Source organism: Sciurus vulgaris (genome assembly GCF_902686455.1).
Source record: "Sciurus vulgaris genome assembly, chromosome: 6".
In the NCBI taxonomy this organism is placed as follows: Eukaryota; Metazoa; Chordata; class Mammalia; order Rodentia; family Sciuridae; genus Sciurus; species Sciurus vulgaris.
The window spans coordinates 140,443,842-140,455,827 of NC_136466.1; the positions used below are offsets into that span (position 1 = coordinate 140,443,842).

General features: G+C 40.7%; 1 long non-coding RNA gene across 1 annotated transcript; it reads right to left on the minus strand.

Annotated features, from left to right (window-relative positions):
- Window positions 1-732: 732 nt before the first annotated feature.
- On the minus strand, window positions 733-11,986 carry LOC306664724. The gene is made up of 3 exons (XR_013764788.1): window positions 11,098-11,986; window positions 10,476-10,556; window positions 733-1,213 (listed from the first exon to the last, which is right to left on the minus strand). It is a non-coding gene; the product is annotated as an uncharacterized lncRNA (long non-coding RNA).

An 11,986-nucleotide genomic window follows, 5' to 3' on the forward strand; every position in this document is an offset into this window, starting at 1 on the left:
AAGCAGCTCAGGTTATGGCAATCAGAAAGCAGAGAGACTTCTTTAATTCTTTAAACATTTTCTTTTTGTTCTTATAAGAGTGGTTTTAAAGTCTTTCTCCAGGGCATCTCCAAGTTCATTTGTGTTGACTTTTTTTTCTTTGCATGTCTAATAATTTTATTATGCAATGTATGTGGTGGGTGATACATAATAGATCTAGATTCTGCTAGTTTCCACTGAAAAGCTCACATGCAGGTTTAGCATTTTGTTAATGTCATCTGTGGCACACCCAAGGTGAATTCCACATCTCTCTAACTTGGTAGAATGGAATCTCCAAAATCCAGGTTTGATTTTAGGCTTTCTAGATCTTGCTCCAGGGCACAGCCGTTAATTCTAAGGCATTCTTTTCCAGTGTGGCTGGAGTATTAAGGAGGTGTTAGCGGTCCACTCTGGCAGGTCTGGGCTCCGATATTCCCCATACTACTCAACTTCTAATATCTCTATTCTCCCTCACCTACTTTTTTATAAGCGACATGTAGCATTACATTCCAACAGAGCAACCCTTAGCAAAGACTTCATAGGAAAGTCTCACATGAACTTTTGGCAAGGTAATGTAAGGCTTGATAAGAAATGTACCTTTTTCTTTTTGATTCGAAAAGAGTATATCAGCATATGCCCTGCTTAGAATTATCACAAAGGAGCAGAGAATAAAGGTTCCCTATTTATGGCATACTAGGGGCTGGGTTTGTGGCTCAATGGTAGAGGGCTTGCCTAGCAGGTGTGAGGCACTGGGCTCAATTCTCAGCACCACGTATGAATAAATGAACAAAATAAAGGTCCATCAACAACTAAAAGTGTGTATAAAAATAATTTTAAAAATTATGGCATCCTGTCTGAGATGGGTTTTTTTTTTGTTGTTGTTGCCCTCCCCTGCAGATAGTCACTGTGACTACCCTGAACTCTGACTTCTTCCTCTCCAGTGAGTGGGAGCACTGTGATCTGCTTGGATTCTGTGCTAGAGTCAGGATAATATCCTTAAGCACACAGCTAGGCACCCATGGGACTCACCTCAGGTCTTCCTGTGTACATGATGTCTGATACCTGAAAGAAGTCACCTCACATATATTTTGTCTGATTTTATGATTGCAGCAGGCAAGGCTGAGCAGGTACCAGTTATTCTGTCATAGCTGGAAATAAGTCTTCCCTTAGGGAATTGTATCTCCAAACAGCAAACCTAAAACAATGAATAATAGAGAGCAGAGCAGAGATTAGCGGAGAACTAACAGTTCTGGAAGGTTTCTAGCTCAATGTAGTCACATCATCTTTAAAAAACTGTCAGTGTGGATTGACACACAATCCCATCAGTTTACATATTACTTGTGGCTGCTTTGGTGCTACAGTTGCAAAGTTGCAACATAGACCTTATAAACTGCAAAGCCTAAAATATTTATTTTCTGACTTCACAGAAAAATATTTTATGACCATTGGCCTCCAGTGGAACCACCAAAGGAATGCCACATCTACACACTGCATGCTTCAATGCACTTTTTTTTTTTATTGTAAACAAATGGGATACATGTTGTTTCTCTGCTTGTACATGGCGTAAAGGCATACCATTTGTGTAATCATAAATTTACAGAGAGTAATGTTGTTTGATTCATTCTGTTATTTTTCCCTTCCCCCCACCCCTCCCACCCCTCTTTACCCTCTATACAGTACTTCCTTCCTCCATACTTGTCCCCCTCCCTAACCCTAACTCTAACCCTAACACTAACCCTTCCCTCCCCCCCATTATGTGTCATCCTCCACTTATTAGCAATATCATTCGTCCTTTGGCTTTTTGAGATTGGCTTATCTCACTTAGCATGATATTCTCCAATTTCATCCATTTGCCTGCAAATGCCATAATTTTATCACTCTTTATGGCTGAGTAATATTCCATTGTATATATATACCACAGTTTCTTTATCCACTCATCAATTGAAGGGCATCTAGGTTGGTTCCACAGTCTGGCTATTGTGAATTGAGCAGCTATGAACATTGATGTGGCTGTATCTCTGTAGTATGCGGATTTTAAGTCCTTTGGGTATAGGCCAAGGAGTGGGATAGCTGGGTCAAATGGAGGGTCCATTTCAAGTTTTCTAAGGAATCTCCACACTGCTTTCCGGAGTGGCTGCACTAATTTGCAGCCCCACCAGCAATGTATGAGTGTACCTTTCTCCGCACATCCTCGCCAACACCTGTTGTTGCTCGTATTCTTGATAATCGCCATTCTAATTGGGGTGAGATGGAATCTTAGGGTGGTTTTGATTTGCATTTCTCTTATTACTAGAGATGTTGAACATTTTTCCATATGTTTGTTGATTGCTTGTAGATCTTCTTCTGTGAAGTGTCTATTCATTTCCTTAGCCCATTTGTCGACTGGATTATTTGAATTCTTGGAGTAGAGTTTTTTGAGTTCTTTATAGATTCTGGAGATTAGTGCTCTATCTGAAGTATGATTGGCAAAGATATTCTCCCACTCTGTAGGCTCTTTCTTCGCATTGCTGATAGTTTCCTTTGCTGAGAGAAAGCTTTTTAGTTTGAATCTATCCCAGTGGTTGATTCTAGCTTTTATTTCTTGTGCTATGGGAGTCCTGTTAAGGAAGTCTGATCCTAGACCAACAAGGTGAAGATTTGGACCTACTTTTTCTTCTATAAGATGCAGGGTCTCTGGTCTGATTCCAAGGTCCTTAATCCATTTTGAGTTTAGTTTCGTGCATGGTGAGAGATATGGGTTTAGTTTCATTCTGTTGCATATGGATTTCCAATTCTCCCAGCACCATTTGTTGAAGAGGCTATCTTTTCTCCATTGCATATTTTTGGCACCTTTGTCTAGTATGAGAAAATTGTATTTATTTGGGTTTGTGTCCGTGTCCTCTATTCTGTACCATTGATCTACCTTTCTATTTTGGTACCAATACCATGCCGTTTTTGTTACTATTGCTTTGTAGTAGAGTTGAAGATCTGGTATTGCAATACCCCCTGTTTCACTCTTCCTGCTAAGGATTGCTTTAGCTATTCTGGGTTTCTTATTCTTCCAGATGAATTTCATAATTGCTTGCTCTATTTCTGTAAGGTACACAATTGGGATTTTAATTGGAATTGCATTGAATTTGTATAGCACTTTAGGTAGTATGGCCATTTTGACAATATTAATTCTTCCTATCCAAGAACATGGAAGATCTTTCCATCTTCTAAGGTGTTCTTTAATTTCTTTCTTTAGTGTTGTATAGTTCTCATTGTAGAGGTCTTTCACCTCTTTTGTGAGATTGATTCCCAAGTATTTTATTTTTTTCGAGGCTATTGTGAATGGGGTAGTTTTCCTAATTTCTTTCTGAAGATTCATCACTTATGTATAAAAATGCGTTGGATTTATGAGCATTGATCTTGTAACCTGCTACTTTACTGAATTCACTTATGAGTTCTAAGAGTTTTCTGGTGGAATTTCCAGGTTCCTCTAAATATATAATCATGTCATCAGCAAACAGGGATAGTTTGAGTTCTTCTTTTCCAATTCGTATCCCTTTAATTTCTTTGGTTTGTCTAATTGCTTTGGCCAGAGTCTCAAGAACGATGTTGAATAGAAGTGGTGAAAGAGGGCATCCCTGCCTTGTTCCAGTTTTTAGGGGGAATGCTTTCAGTTTTTCACCATTTAGAATGATATTAGCCATGGGCTTAGCATAAATGGCCTTTACAATGTTAAGGAATGTTCCCACTATCCCTATTTTTTCTAGTGTTTTCAGCATGAAGAGGTGCTGTATTTTATCAAATGCTTTTTCTGCATCTATTGAAATAATCATGTGATTCTTGACTTTAAGTCTATTAATATGGTGAATTACGTTTATTGATTTCCTGATGTTGAACCAACCTTGCATACCTGGGATGAAGCCCACTTGATCATGGTGCACTATCTTTTTAATATGTTTTTGTATGCGATTTGCTAAAATTTTGTTGAGAATTTTTGCGTCGATGTCATTAAGGATATTGGTCTGAAATTTTCTTCCCTTGATGAGTCTCTGTCTGGTTTAGGTATCAGTGTGATATTGGCTTCATAGAATGAGTTTGGGAGGGTTCCCTCCTCTTCTATTTTATGGAATACTTTGAGAAGTATTGGAATGAGCTCTTCTTTAAAGGTTTTGTAGAACTCAGCTGAGAACCCATCTGGTCCCGGACTTTTCTTTATTGGTAGGCTTTTGATGACTTCTTCTATTTCAGTACTTGAAATTGGTCTATTTAAATTGTGTATGTCCTCCTCGTTCAGTTTAGGCAATTCATATGTCTCTAGAAACCTGTTGATGTCTTCGAAATTTTCTATTTTGTTGGAGTATAGATTTTCAAAATAGCTTCTAATTATGTTTTGTATTTCAATCCTGTCTGTTGTGATATTTCCTTGTTCATTCCGAATTCTGGTGATTTGGGTTTTCTCTCGTCTTCTCTTTGTTAGTGTGGCTAAAGGTTTATCAATTTTGTTTATTTTTTCGAAGAACCAACTATTTATTTTGTCAATTTTTTGTATTGTTTCTTTTGTTTCAATTTCATTGATTTCAGCTCTGAGTTTAACTATTTCCTGTCTTCTACTACTTTTGGTGCTGTTCTTCTTTTTCTAGGGCTTTGAGCTGTAGTGTTAGGTCGTTTATTTGTTGAGTTTTACTTCTTTTATTAAATGCGCTCCATGAAATAAATTTCCCTCTAAGTACTGCTTTCATAGTGTCCCAGAGATTTTGATATGATGTTTCTTTGTTCTCATTTACCTCTAAGAATTTTTTAATTTCCTTCCTGATATCTTCTGTTATCCATTCATCATATAATAGCATATTGTTTAATCTCCAGATGTTGGAATAGTTTCTGTGTTTTACTCTTTCATTTATTTCTAACTTCAATCCATTATGATCTGATAGAATACATGGTAGTGTCTCTATCTTCTTGTATTTGCTAACATTAGCTTTGTGGCATAATATATGGTCTATTTTAGAGAAGGATCCATGTGCTGCTGAGAAGAAAGTGTATTCGCTCTTGGTTGGATGGTATATTCTATAAATGTCCGTTAAGTCTAAATTGTTGATTGTGTTATTGAGATCTATGGTTTCTTTGTTCAATTTTTGTCTGGAAGATCTGTCCAGTGGTGAGAGAGGTGTGTTAAAATCACCTAGTATTATTGTGTTATGGTCTACTTGGTTTCTGAAATTGAGAAGGATTTGTTTGACATACATGGATGAGCCACTGTTTGGGGCATAGATGTTTATGATTGTTATATCTTGCTGATTTATGCTTCCCTTAAGCAGTATGAAATGACCTTCTTTATCCCTTCTGACTAACTTTGGCTTGAAGTCCACATTATCAGAAATGAGGATGGATACTCCAGCTTTTTTGCTGAGTCCATGCGCATGGTATGTTTTTCCCCATCCTTTCACCTTTAGTCTATGGGTATCTTTTTCTATGAGGTGAGTCTCTTGCAGGCAACATATTGTTGGATCTTTCTTTTTAATCCAATCTGCCAGTCTATGTCTTTTGATTGATGAATTCAGGTCATTAACATTCAGGGTTATTATAGAGATATGATTTGGTTTCCCGGTCATTTGGTTCATTTTTTATTTATTTGTTTGACACAACTTGTTTCCTCCTTTATTTGACAATTCCTTTAGGATAATTCCTCCCTTTGCTGATTTGCTTCTTTGTTTTTCATCTCTTCCTCATGGAATATTTTGCTGAGAATGTTCTGTAATGCTGGCTTTCTTTTTGTAAATTCTTTTAGCTTTTGTTTATCATGGAAGGATTTTATTTCATCGTCAAATTTGAAGGTAAGTTTTGCTGGGTATAAGATTCTTGGTTGGCATCCATTTTCTTTCAGGGCTTGAAAAATGTTGTTCCAGGCCCTTCTAGCTTTTAGGGTCTGGATTGAAAAGTCTGCTGATATCCGTATTGGTTTCCCCCTGAATGTAATTTGGTTCTTTTCTCTCACAGCCTTTAAAATTCTGTCTTTATTTTGTATGTTAGGTATTTTCATTATAATGTGCCTTGGTGTGGGTCTGTTGTAATTTTGTGTATTTGGAGTCCTATAAGCCTCTTGAACTTGATTTTCCATTTCATTCTTCAGATTTGGGAAATTTTCTGATATTATTTCATTGAATAAATTGTTCATTCCTTTGGCTTGTTTCTCTAGGCCTTCCTCAATCCCAATAATTCTTAAATTTGGCCTTTTCATGATATCCCATAGTTCTTGTAGATTCTGTTCATGATTTCTTACCATCTTCTCTGTTTGTTCAACTTTGTTTTCAAGGTTAAATATTTTGTCTTCAATGTCTGAGGTTCTGTCTTCCAGGTGTTCTATCCTATTGGATATGCTTTCTATGGAGTTCTTAATTTGGTTTATTGTTTCCTTCATGTCAAGGATTTCTGTTTGGTTTTCTTTCAATATCTCTAACTCTTTATTGAAATGATCTTTTGCTTCCTGTATTTGCTCTTTTAACTGTCGATTGGTGCGATCATTCAATGCTTGCATTTGCTCTTTCATCTCATTATTCAGTGCATGCATTTGCTCTTTCATCTTATCGTTTGCTTCTCTGATCATTTTAATTATGTACATTCTGAACTCCTTTTCTGTCATTTCTTCTGCCATGCTGTCATTGGGTTTTATTGATGTAACATCTAGATTTGTTTGCAGCATTTTCTTTCCTTGTTTTCTCATATTGTTCAGGTTTCAGTGGACTGCTGAGATATTGCAGATTTCCTCTATTGACTTACAATGACCCTGAAGATTTCTATATATATCCCCCCTTAGCCTTCAGTAGGCTGAAGTCTTGGAGGAAGTTGATAATGCGGTGCTCCACAAGGAAGCTGCCTCTCTAGGAGTGGTGGCCTTCAGGTGGGGTATATTCCCTGCTAGTGGGCAGAGGTGCCTCCACTTGTTGACCAATGGCCATCCAAAGGGGACCTAGGCTGCGGGCTGAGGCAAGGCCTGTTTGGGCCTGAGTCTCTGGTTTTACCGTCTTTGTGGGGAAACCTCACCCAGCAGGGAAGACTCACCCGGTGGGGTGGTCTCACTGGTTAGTTCCCTCCTAGAGGTTCCCCTCAATTTACAGCTACCGCCTGGGCTGGGCTGCCTTCCTCTGCAAAGTTCCCAGGGGCCCGGCCCTACCTCCTGGGCCTGGGAGCCTCACCCTTCGCAGATGAATCTCCTTAGGCTGCCCCTCCTCAGAGAATCTGCCCGCAGTTCTGGAACCTTCGCTCCACCCTAAGCCTGTCTCTGTGCGGCTCTTCCACCAAGAAGCCTCCTAGATTCTGGGACCCTGCTCTGCACCCAATCGCCTGGCTATGCGGCCCCTCCTCTGAGCAGCCACCTGGGGCCCCGTACAATCGCTCTGAGTCCCAGAGACCCGCCACACGCCCCTTCCTCCAGACAGCCGCCCAGTATTCCGGTGCGGTCACTAGGAGTCCAAGAAACTCACTGCATGCCTCCACCTCCCACCAACCACCCGTAGCCCTGGACAATCAATCACTCCGAGTCGAAGTGACCCTCCCCGTTCCTCCTCCTTCTCCAGATAACCCCCGGGGTGTTCAGGAGCGGTCGCTCTGAGTGACTCTGAGTCCACGTGACCCGCAGCACGGGTCCTCTGGGCAACCGCCCGGAGCTCTGGTGCGGCCACTCAAGACCAAGCGACCCACCACGCTTCTCCTCCAGGCAGCCCCCCTGTGTTCAGGAGCGGTCACTTTAAGTCCAAACAACTCACCACTCGCCTTCTCCTCTGAGCAGCCGCCTGGAGCGCTAATGCAGTCACTGCGAGTCCAAAGGACCCGCCGCGCTCCTCCTCCTCCTCCTCCTTCTCCTCCGGGCAGGCCCCGGGGTTCAGAAGTGGTCTGAGTCCAAACAGCTCGCCGCGCGGCTTCTCCTCTGGCAACCGCCTGTAGCTCTGGTGCAGTCACTCCGAATCCAAGTGGTCACACTCCTCCTCCTCCTCCTCCTCAGGGCAGTCCCCGGTGTCCTGAGTCCACACAGGTCTCCTCGTCACTCCTCCCCTGGGCAGCCGCCGGAGCCCCAGTGGTTGCTCCGAGTCCCAGCGCTGTGCTGAGCGGCCTCCTTTACGGTGCTCCCAGTTGTCCTCAATGCACTTTTTAGCACAATGCTTAAGTGAACAGTTAGGCTGCGTGCGGTGGCACTTGCCTATGCCAGTTACTTGAGAGGTTGAGGCCAGGGGATCCCAAGTTTGGGGCCAGCCTGAGCATTTTAGTGAAATCCTGTCTCAAAATAAAAATTAAAAAGGGGTGGGAGCATATGTAGTTTAGTGGTAAAGTGCCCCTGGGTTCAATTCCCAGTACCACAAAATAAAATAAAAGACAGTTATCATAACCAGATGCATAGAGAAAATTTATGCCATGGAAAGGAGAATTCAAATTAAACAGGCCACAGCCAGTGGCAGAGCACTTGTCTGACAGTGTGGGACCCTGGGTTCATTTCCAGTGTGTGTGTGTGTGCACCCACAGACAGACACACAGGTGAAACACATAACACAGAAAATAAATCATGAGGAACAGAAGAAACTTTTTTTAATACTGAAAAATCTCAAAGACAGAGCAAAAAAATTGAGTAAAGAACATAAGTAACAGAAATTTCAGAGAGGAAAAAGAAACTAAAGGGAAAAAAGTTATTAAAGAAAATTCTTCAGAGCTAAGGGCACAGATTTGAGAAGTCTATCACATACCTTGAAAAGGGATTTATTTTTTAATTTTTTAATTTTTATTTTTTTTTTGCGGTGCTGGGGATCAAATCCAGGGCTTTGTGCTTGCAAGGCAGGCACTCTACCAACTGAGCTATCTCCTCAGCCCAATGAAAAGGGAATTTTAAAAAGCAATACACTTTAAGGGACATCAGTGTGAAATACAGAAACTATCCTAAAAGCTTCCAGGTAGAAGAAATGCCAGATACAAAGGAACAAACAGAATTGGATCAGTCTGCACAGGCTTTACTAGTATGGTAAAAATGTTTTCAAAGGGACAAACTTAGAGTTCTAGACCTAGTTATCATCATGAGAGGGAAAGTAGAGAAATTTTCACACATCCCATGATTCAGAAGTTTGTCCCTCTGCACCCCTTCTTAGGGAGTTAGTGCAGGACATGTTTAAGTAAACTAAGCACACTTAAGGTGAAAGAAGAAGGTATGGGTTCTAGAGATGGATTCTGGATCTGACCCAGAGAAGGGAAGGGAAACTGGTACAACTGTGAGGAAGTCCCAGAAAACCAGTGTCAATTAGTGCAAAAGAAAGAAGAATCCCAGGAAAGGGTTTCCTGACAAGGCTCAGGGGTGGGGGACAGAGGGTGGGGGAAGACTGAAATAATGAATCATCCCACCAGATGTGGTGGCCCACACCTGTAATCCCAGCATCATGAGGGCTGAGGCAGGAGGATCACAAGTTTGAGTGCAGCCTTAGGAACTTAGTGAGATTGTCTCAAAAAACAAAACAAAACCCTGGGAATTTAGCTCAGTGTAAAGTTACCATGAGTTCAATCCCAGGACCATAAAGCAAACAAAGAATGAATTATGTGAGCAAGCATTCCAAAAGGATTAAGTATATCTATATGCGAAGATAATATGAGTGAAAAAACAAAGCAATTTTACTGAAGCAGAATAAAAAGTATGCAAGAAAAAATATATTCATAGTATATAAAGTGTTGGCTCCGATTGAACAATATTTACGTAGTTTTATATTACTTAAATGCTTATTAAATATGTTGATACCCATATTGAGGAGAGGGGAAGTATGAGAGCCAAATCCTTCTCCATCATAAAAAGTCAATCATAATTCAATATATAAGGTTTCAAATTAATAAATTATAAGAATGTATTCTTTAGAAATATAGATATAATGACCCAAAGAAAGAGCCAAGGGACCTGGTGTTGTGGCTCAGTGGGTAGAGCACTTGCCTACCATGTGTAGGCACTGCAAATTCATAAATAAAGAAAATAAATGTCCACCAACAATTTAAAAATAATATTAAAAAAAGAAAGAGCTAAGGGTTCGAAATGGTTGTCACTATGGACAAGGACTGGACTAGATGGGGAGACGTGGGACAGGCATTATTTCCCTAAGTTTAGTTAGAAATATTAAAGTATTAAGTAATATAAACTTTTTTGGGGGGGTGGGTGGGTACCAGGGATTGAACTTGGGCACTCAACCACTGAGCCACATTTTTTTTTTTTTTGAAGTTAGAGACAGGGTCTCACTGAGTTGCTTAGGGCCTCGCCCTTGCTGAGGCTGGCTTTGAACTCGTGATCCTTGTTTCAGCCTCCCGAGCTGCTGGGATTACAGGCATGCACCACCGCCCCTGGCAAGTAATATAAACTTTAATACTGAGTTAAAATCCTGTCTGCTCATAGTTTATATCTTGAAACTACTTTGAATTGTATAAAAGGCAGGATCTCGAAGGTGTAATTGATTGTTTGAAGTTATGCAGAAACTCACCAAGACTTTTCTCCCTTCTGGATAACATTTTTTAACTTGTTTCTTCTTTTCAAATCATGGTTATTATTCCTGGGCTGTACTCTAGATGAACCAAAGGGTATGTCAGTTTATCTGCTATTTGGATACATACCCTAACAAAAATTTACACTAGTTATCTCATTACAATTTAAATAAGCAACCAAAACAATGTGACTGATATAACTCCATGAACAGTCTCTAAATGAGGCCACTACTCTTCTACCATTATCACTCCAGCCTAAGTCTTCATCACCTCTTATATGGACCACCAGCAAGGCCCCCAAACATTCCTGAATTGTAGTGGTTATTTTTAGAATTTTAAAAATATTTTAGGTACTAGGGACTTAATCCAGGGGCACTTTACCACGGAGCTACTTCTCCAGCCCTCTTTATTTGTTATTTTGAGATAGGGTCTTGCTAAGTTGCTTAGGGCCTCACTAAGTTGTTGAGGCTGGCCTCCAACTTGTGATTCTCCTGCCAGTCTCCTGAGTTGCAAGGATAACAGGCATGCACCACAGCGCCCAGCTGTAATCAGTGGTCTTTAAAATATGCAAATTGGAAGCTCACAAATGTAAATCACTTTCTCGCTCCCACCCATCTTAACCTCTTGCGTGGCTCCTCGTGGTTCATGGGACATCCTTAACATGGCTTGCAGAAGCATGAGTTGACCCTTCTTTCTTCATCAGTCTCCTCGTTCTTGCATTTGTTTCCTGCCACTCGTAGGAACTGCCAATCTTCCGAAGGCCATGTGCTCCTTTCTTCAGGACCATTGCCCAGGTCTTGCCATCTATTTGGAACACTCTCCTTGCTCTCCTCCTAGGTTAGTCAGCTTTCCATCACTGTGACAAAAATACCTAAAATAAACAAAGGAGAAAGGTTTATCCTGGCTCATGGTTTTAGTCCATGGTCTCTTGGTCCTGTTACTTTGGGTCTGTAGCTCAGCAGCACATCATAGCAGGAGCTTATGACATCCAGAAAGTGAAAAGAGAGAGGACGGGGCCAAGCTTCCAGTATTCCTGTCAAGTGCATGCCCCTAATGACCTAACTCCAATTCTTAAAGGTTTTACCACCTCCCAAAAGTGTCACCAGCTGGGGACCAAGCCTTCAACATGTGTGCCCTCAGAGGACCATATTATCTCAACCATAACACTTCCCTTCACTTGTTCTTTTACCTTTAGTAATGAATTGCTGAGAGAAAAAAGTGATTTCCTCTTTCTCAATAGTCAACCAACATTATTTGGTATCTATTATGTCCATTATATGTCAGATGTTACCTGAGGACAACTTTTACTTGGAGAAGGAAGCCTTTCTGATCTCCCCCAGCCCTCCAGCCTACTTCAGCACTACATACTTGCTTGACTGCTATTACTTTTCTTTTCATTCACCTCAGTTGTAATGAAATAATTGTATGCTTTGTAGTAACTTCCTATCTCCCACTAAAATGCAGGCTTATTGCCAATGGGTCCACAAGTACTCAAGTAAATACTTGTCAA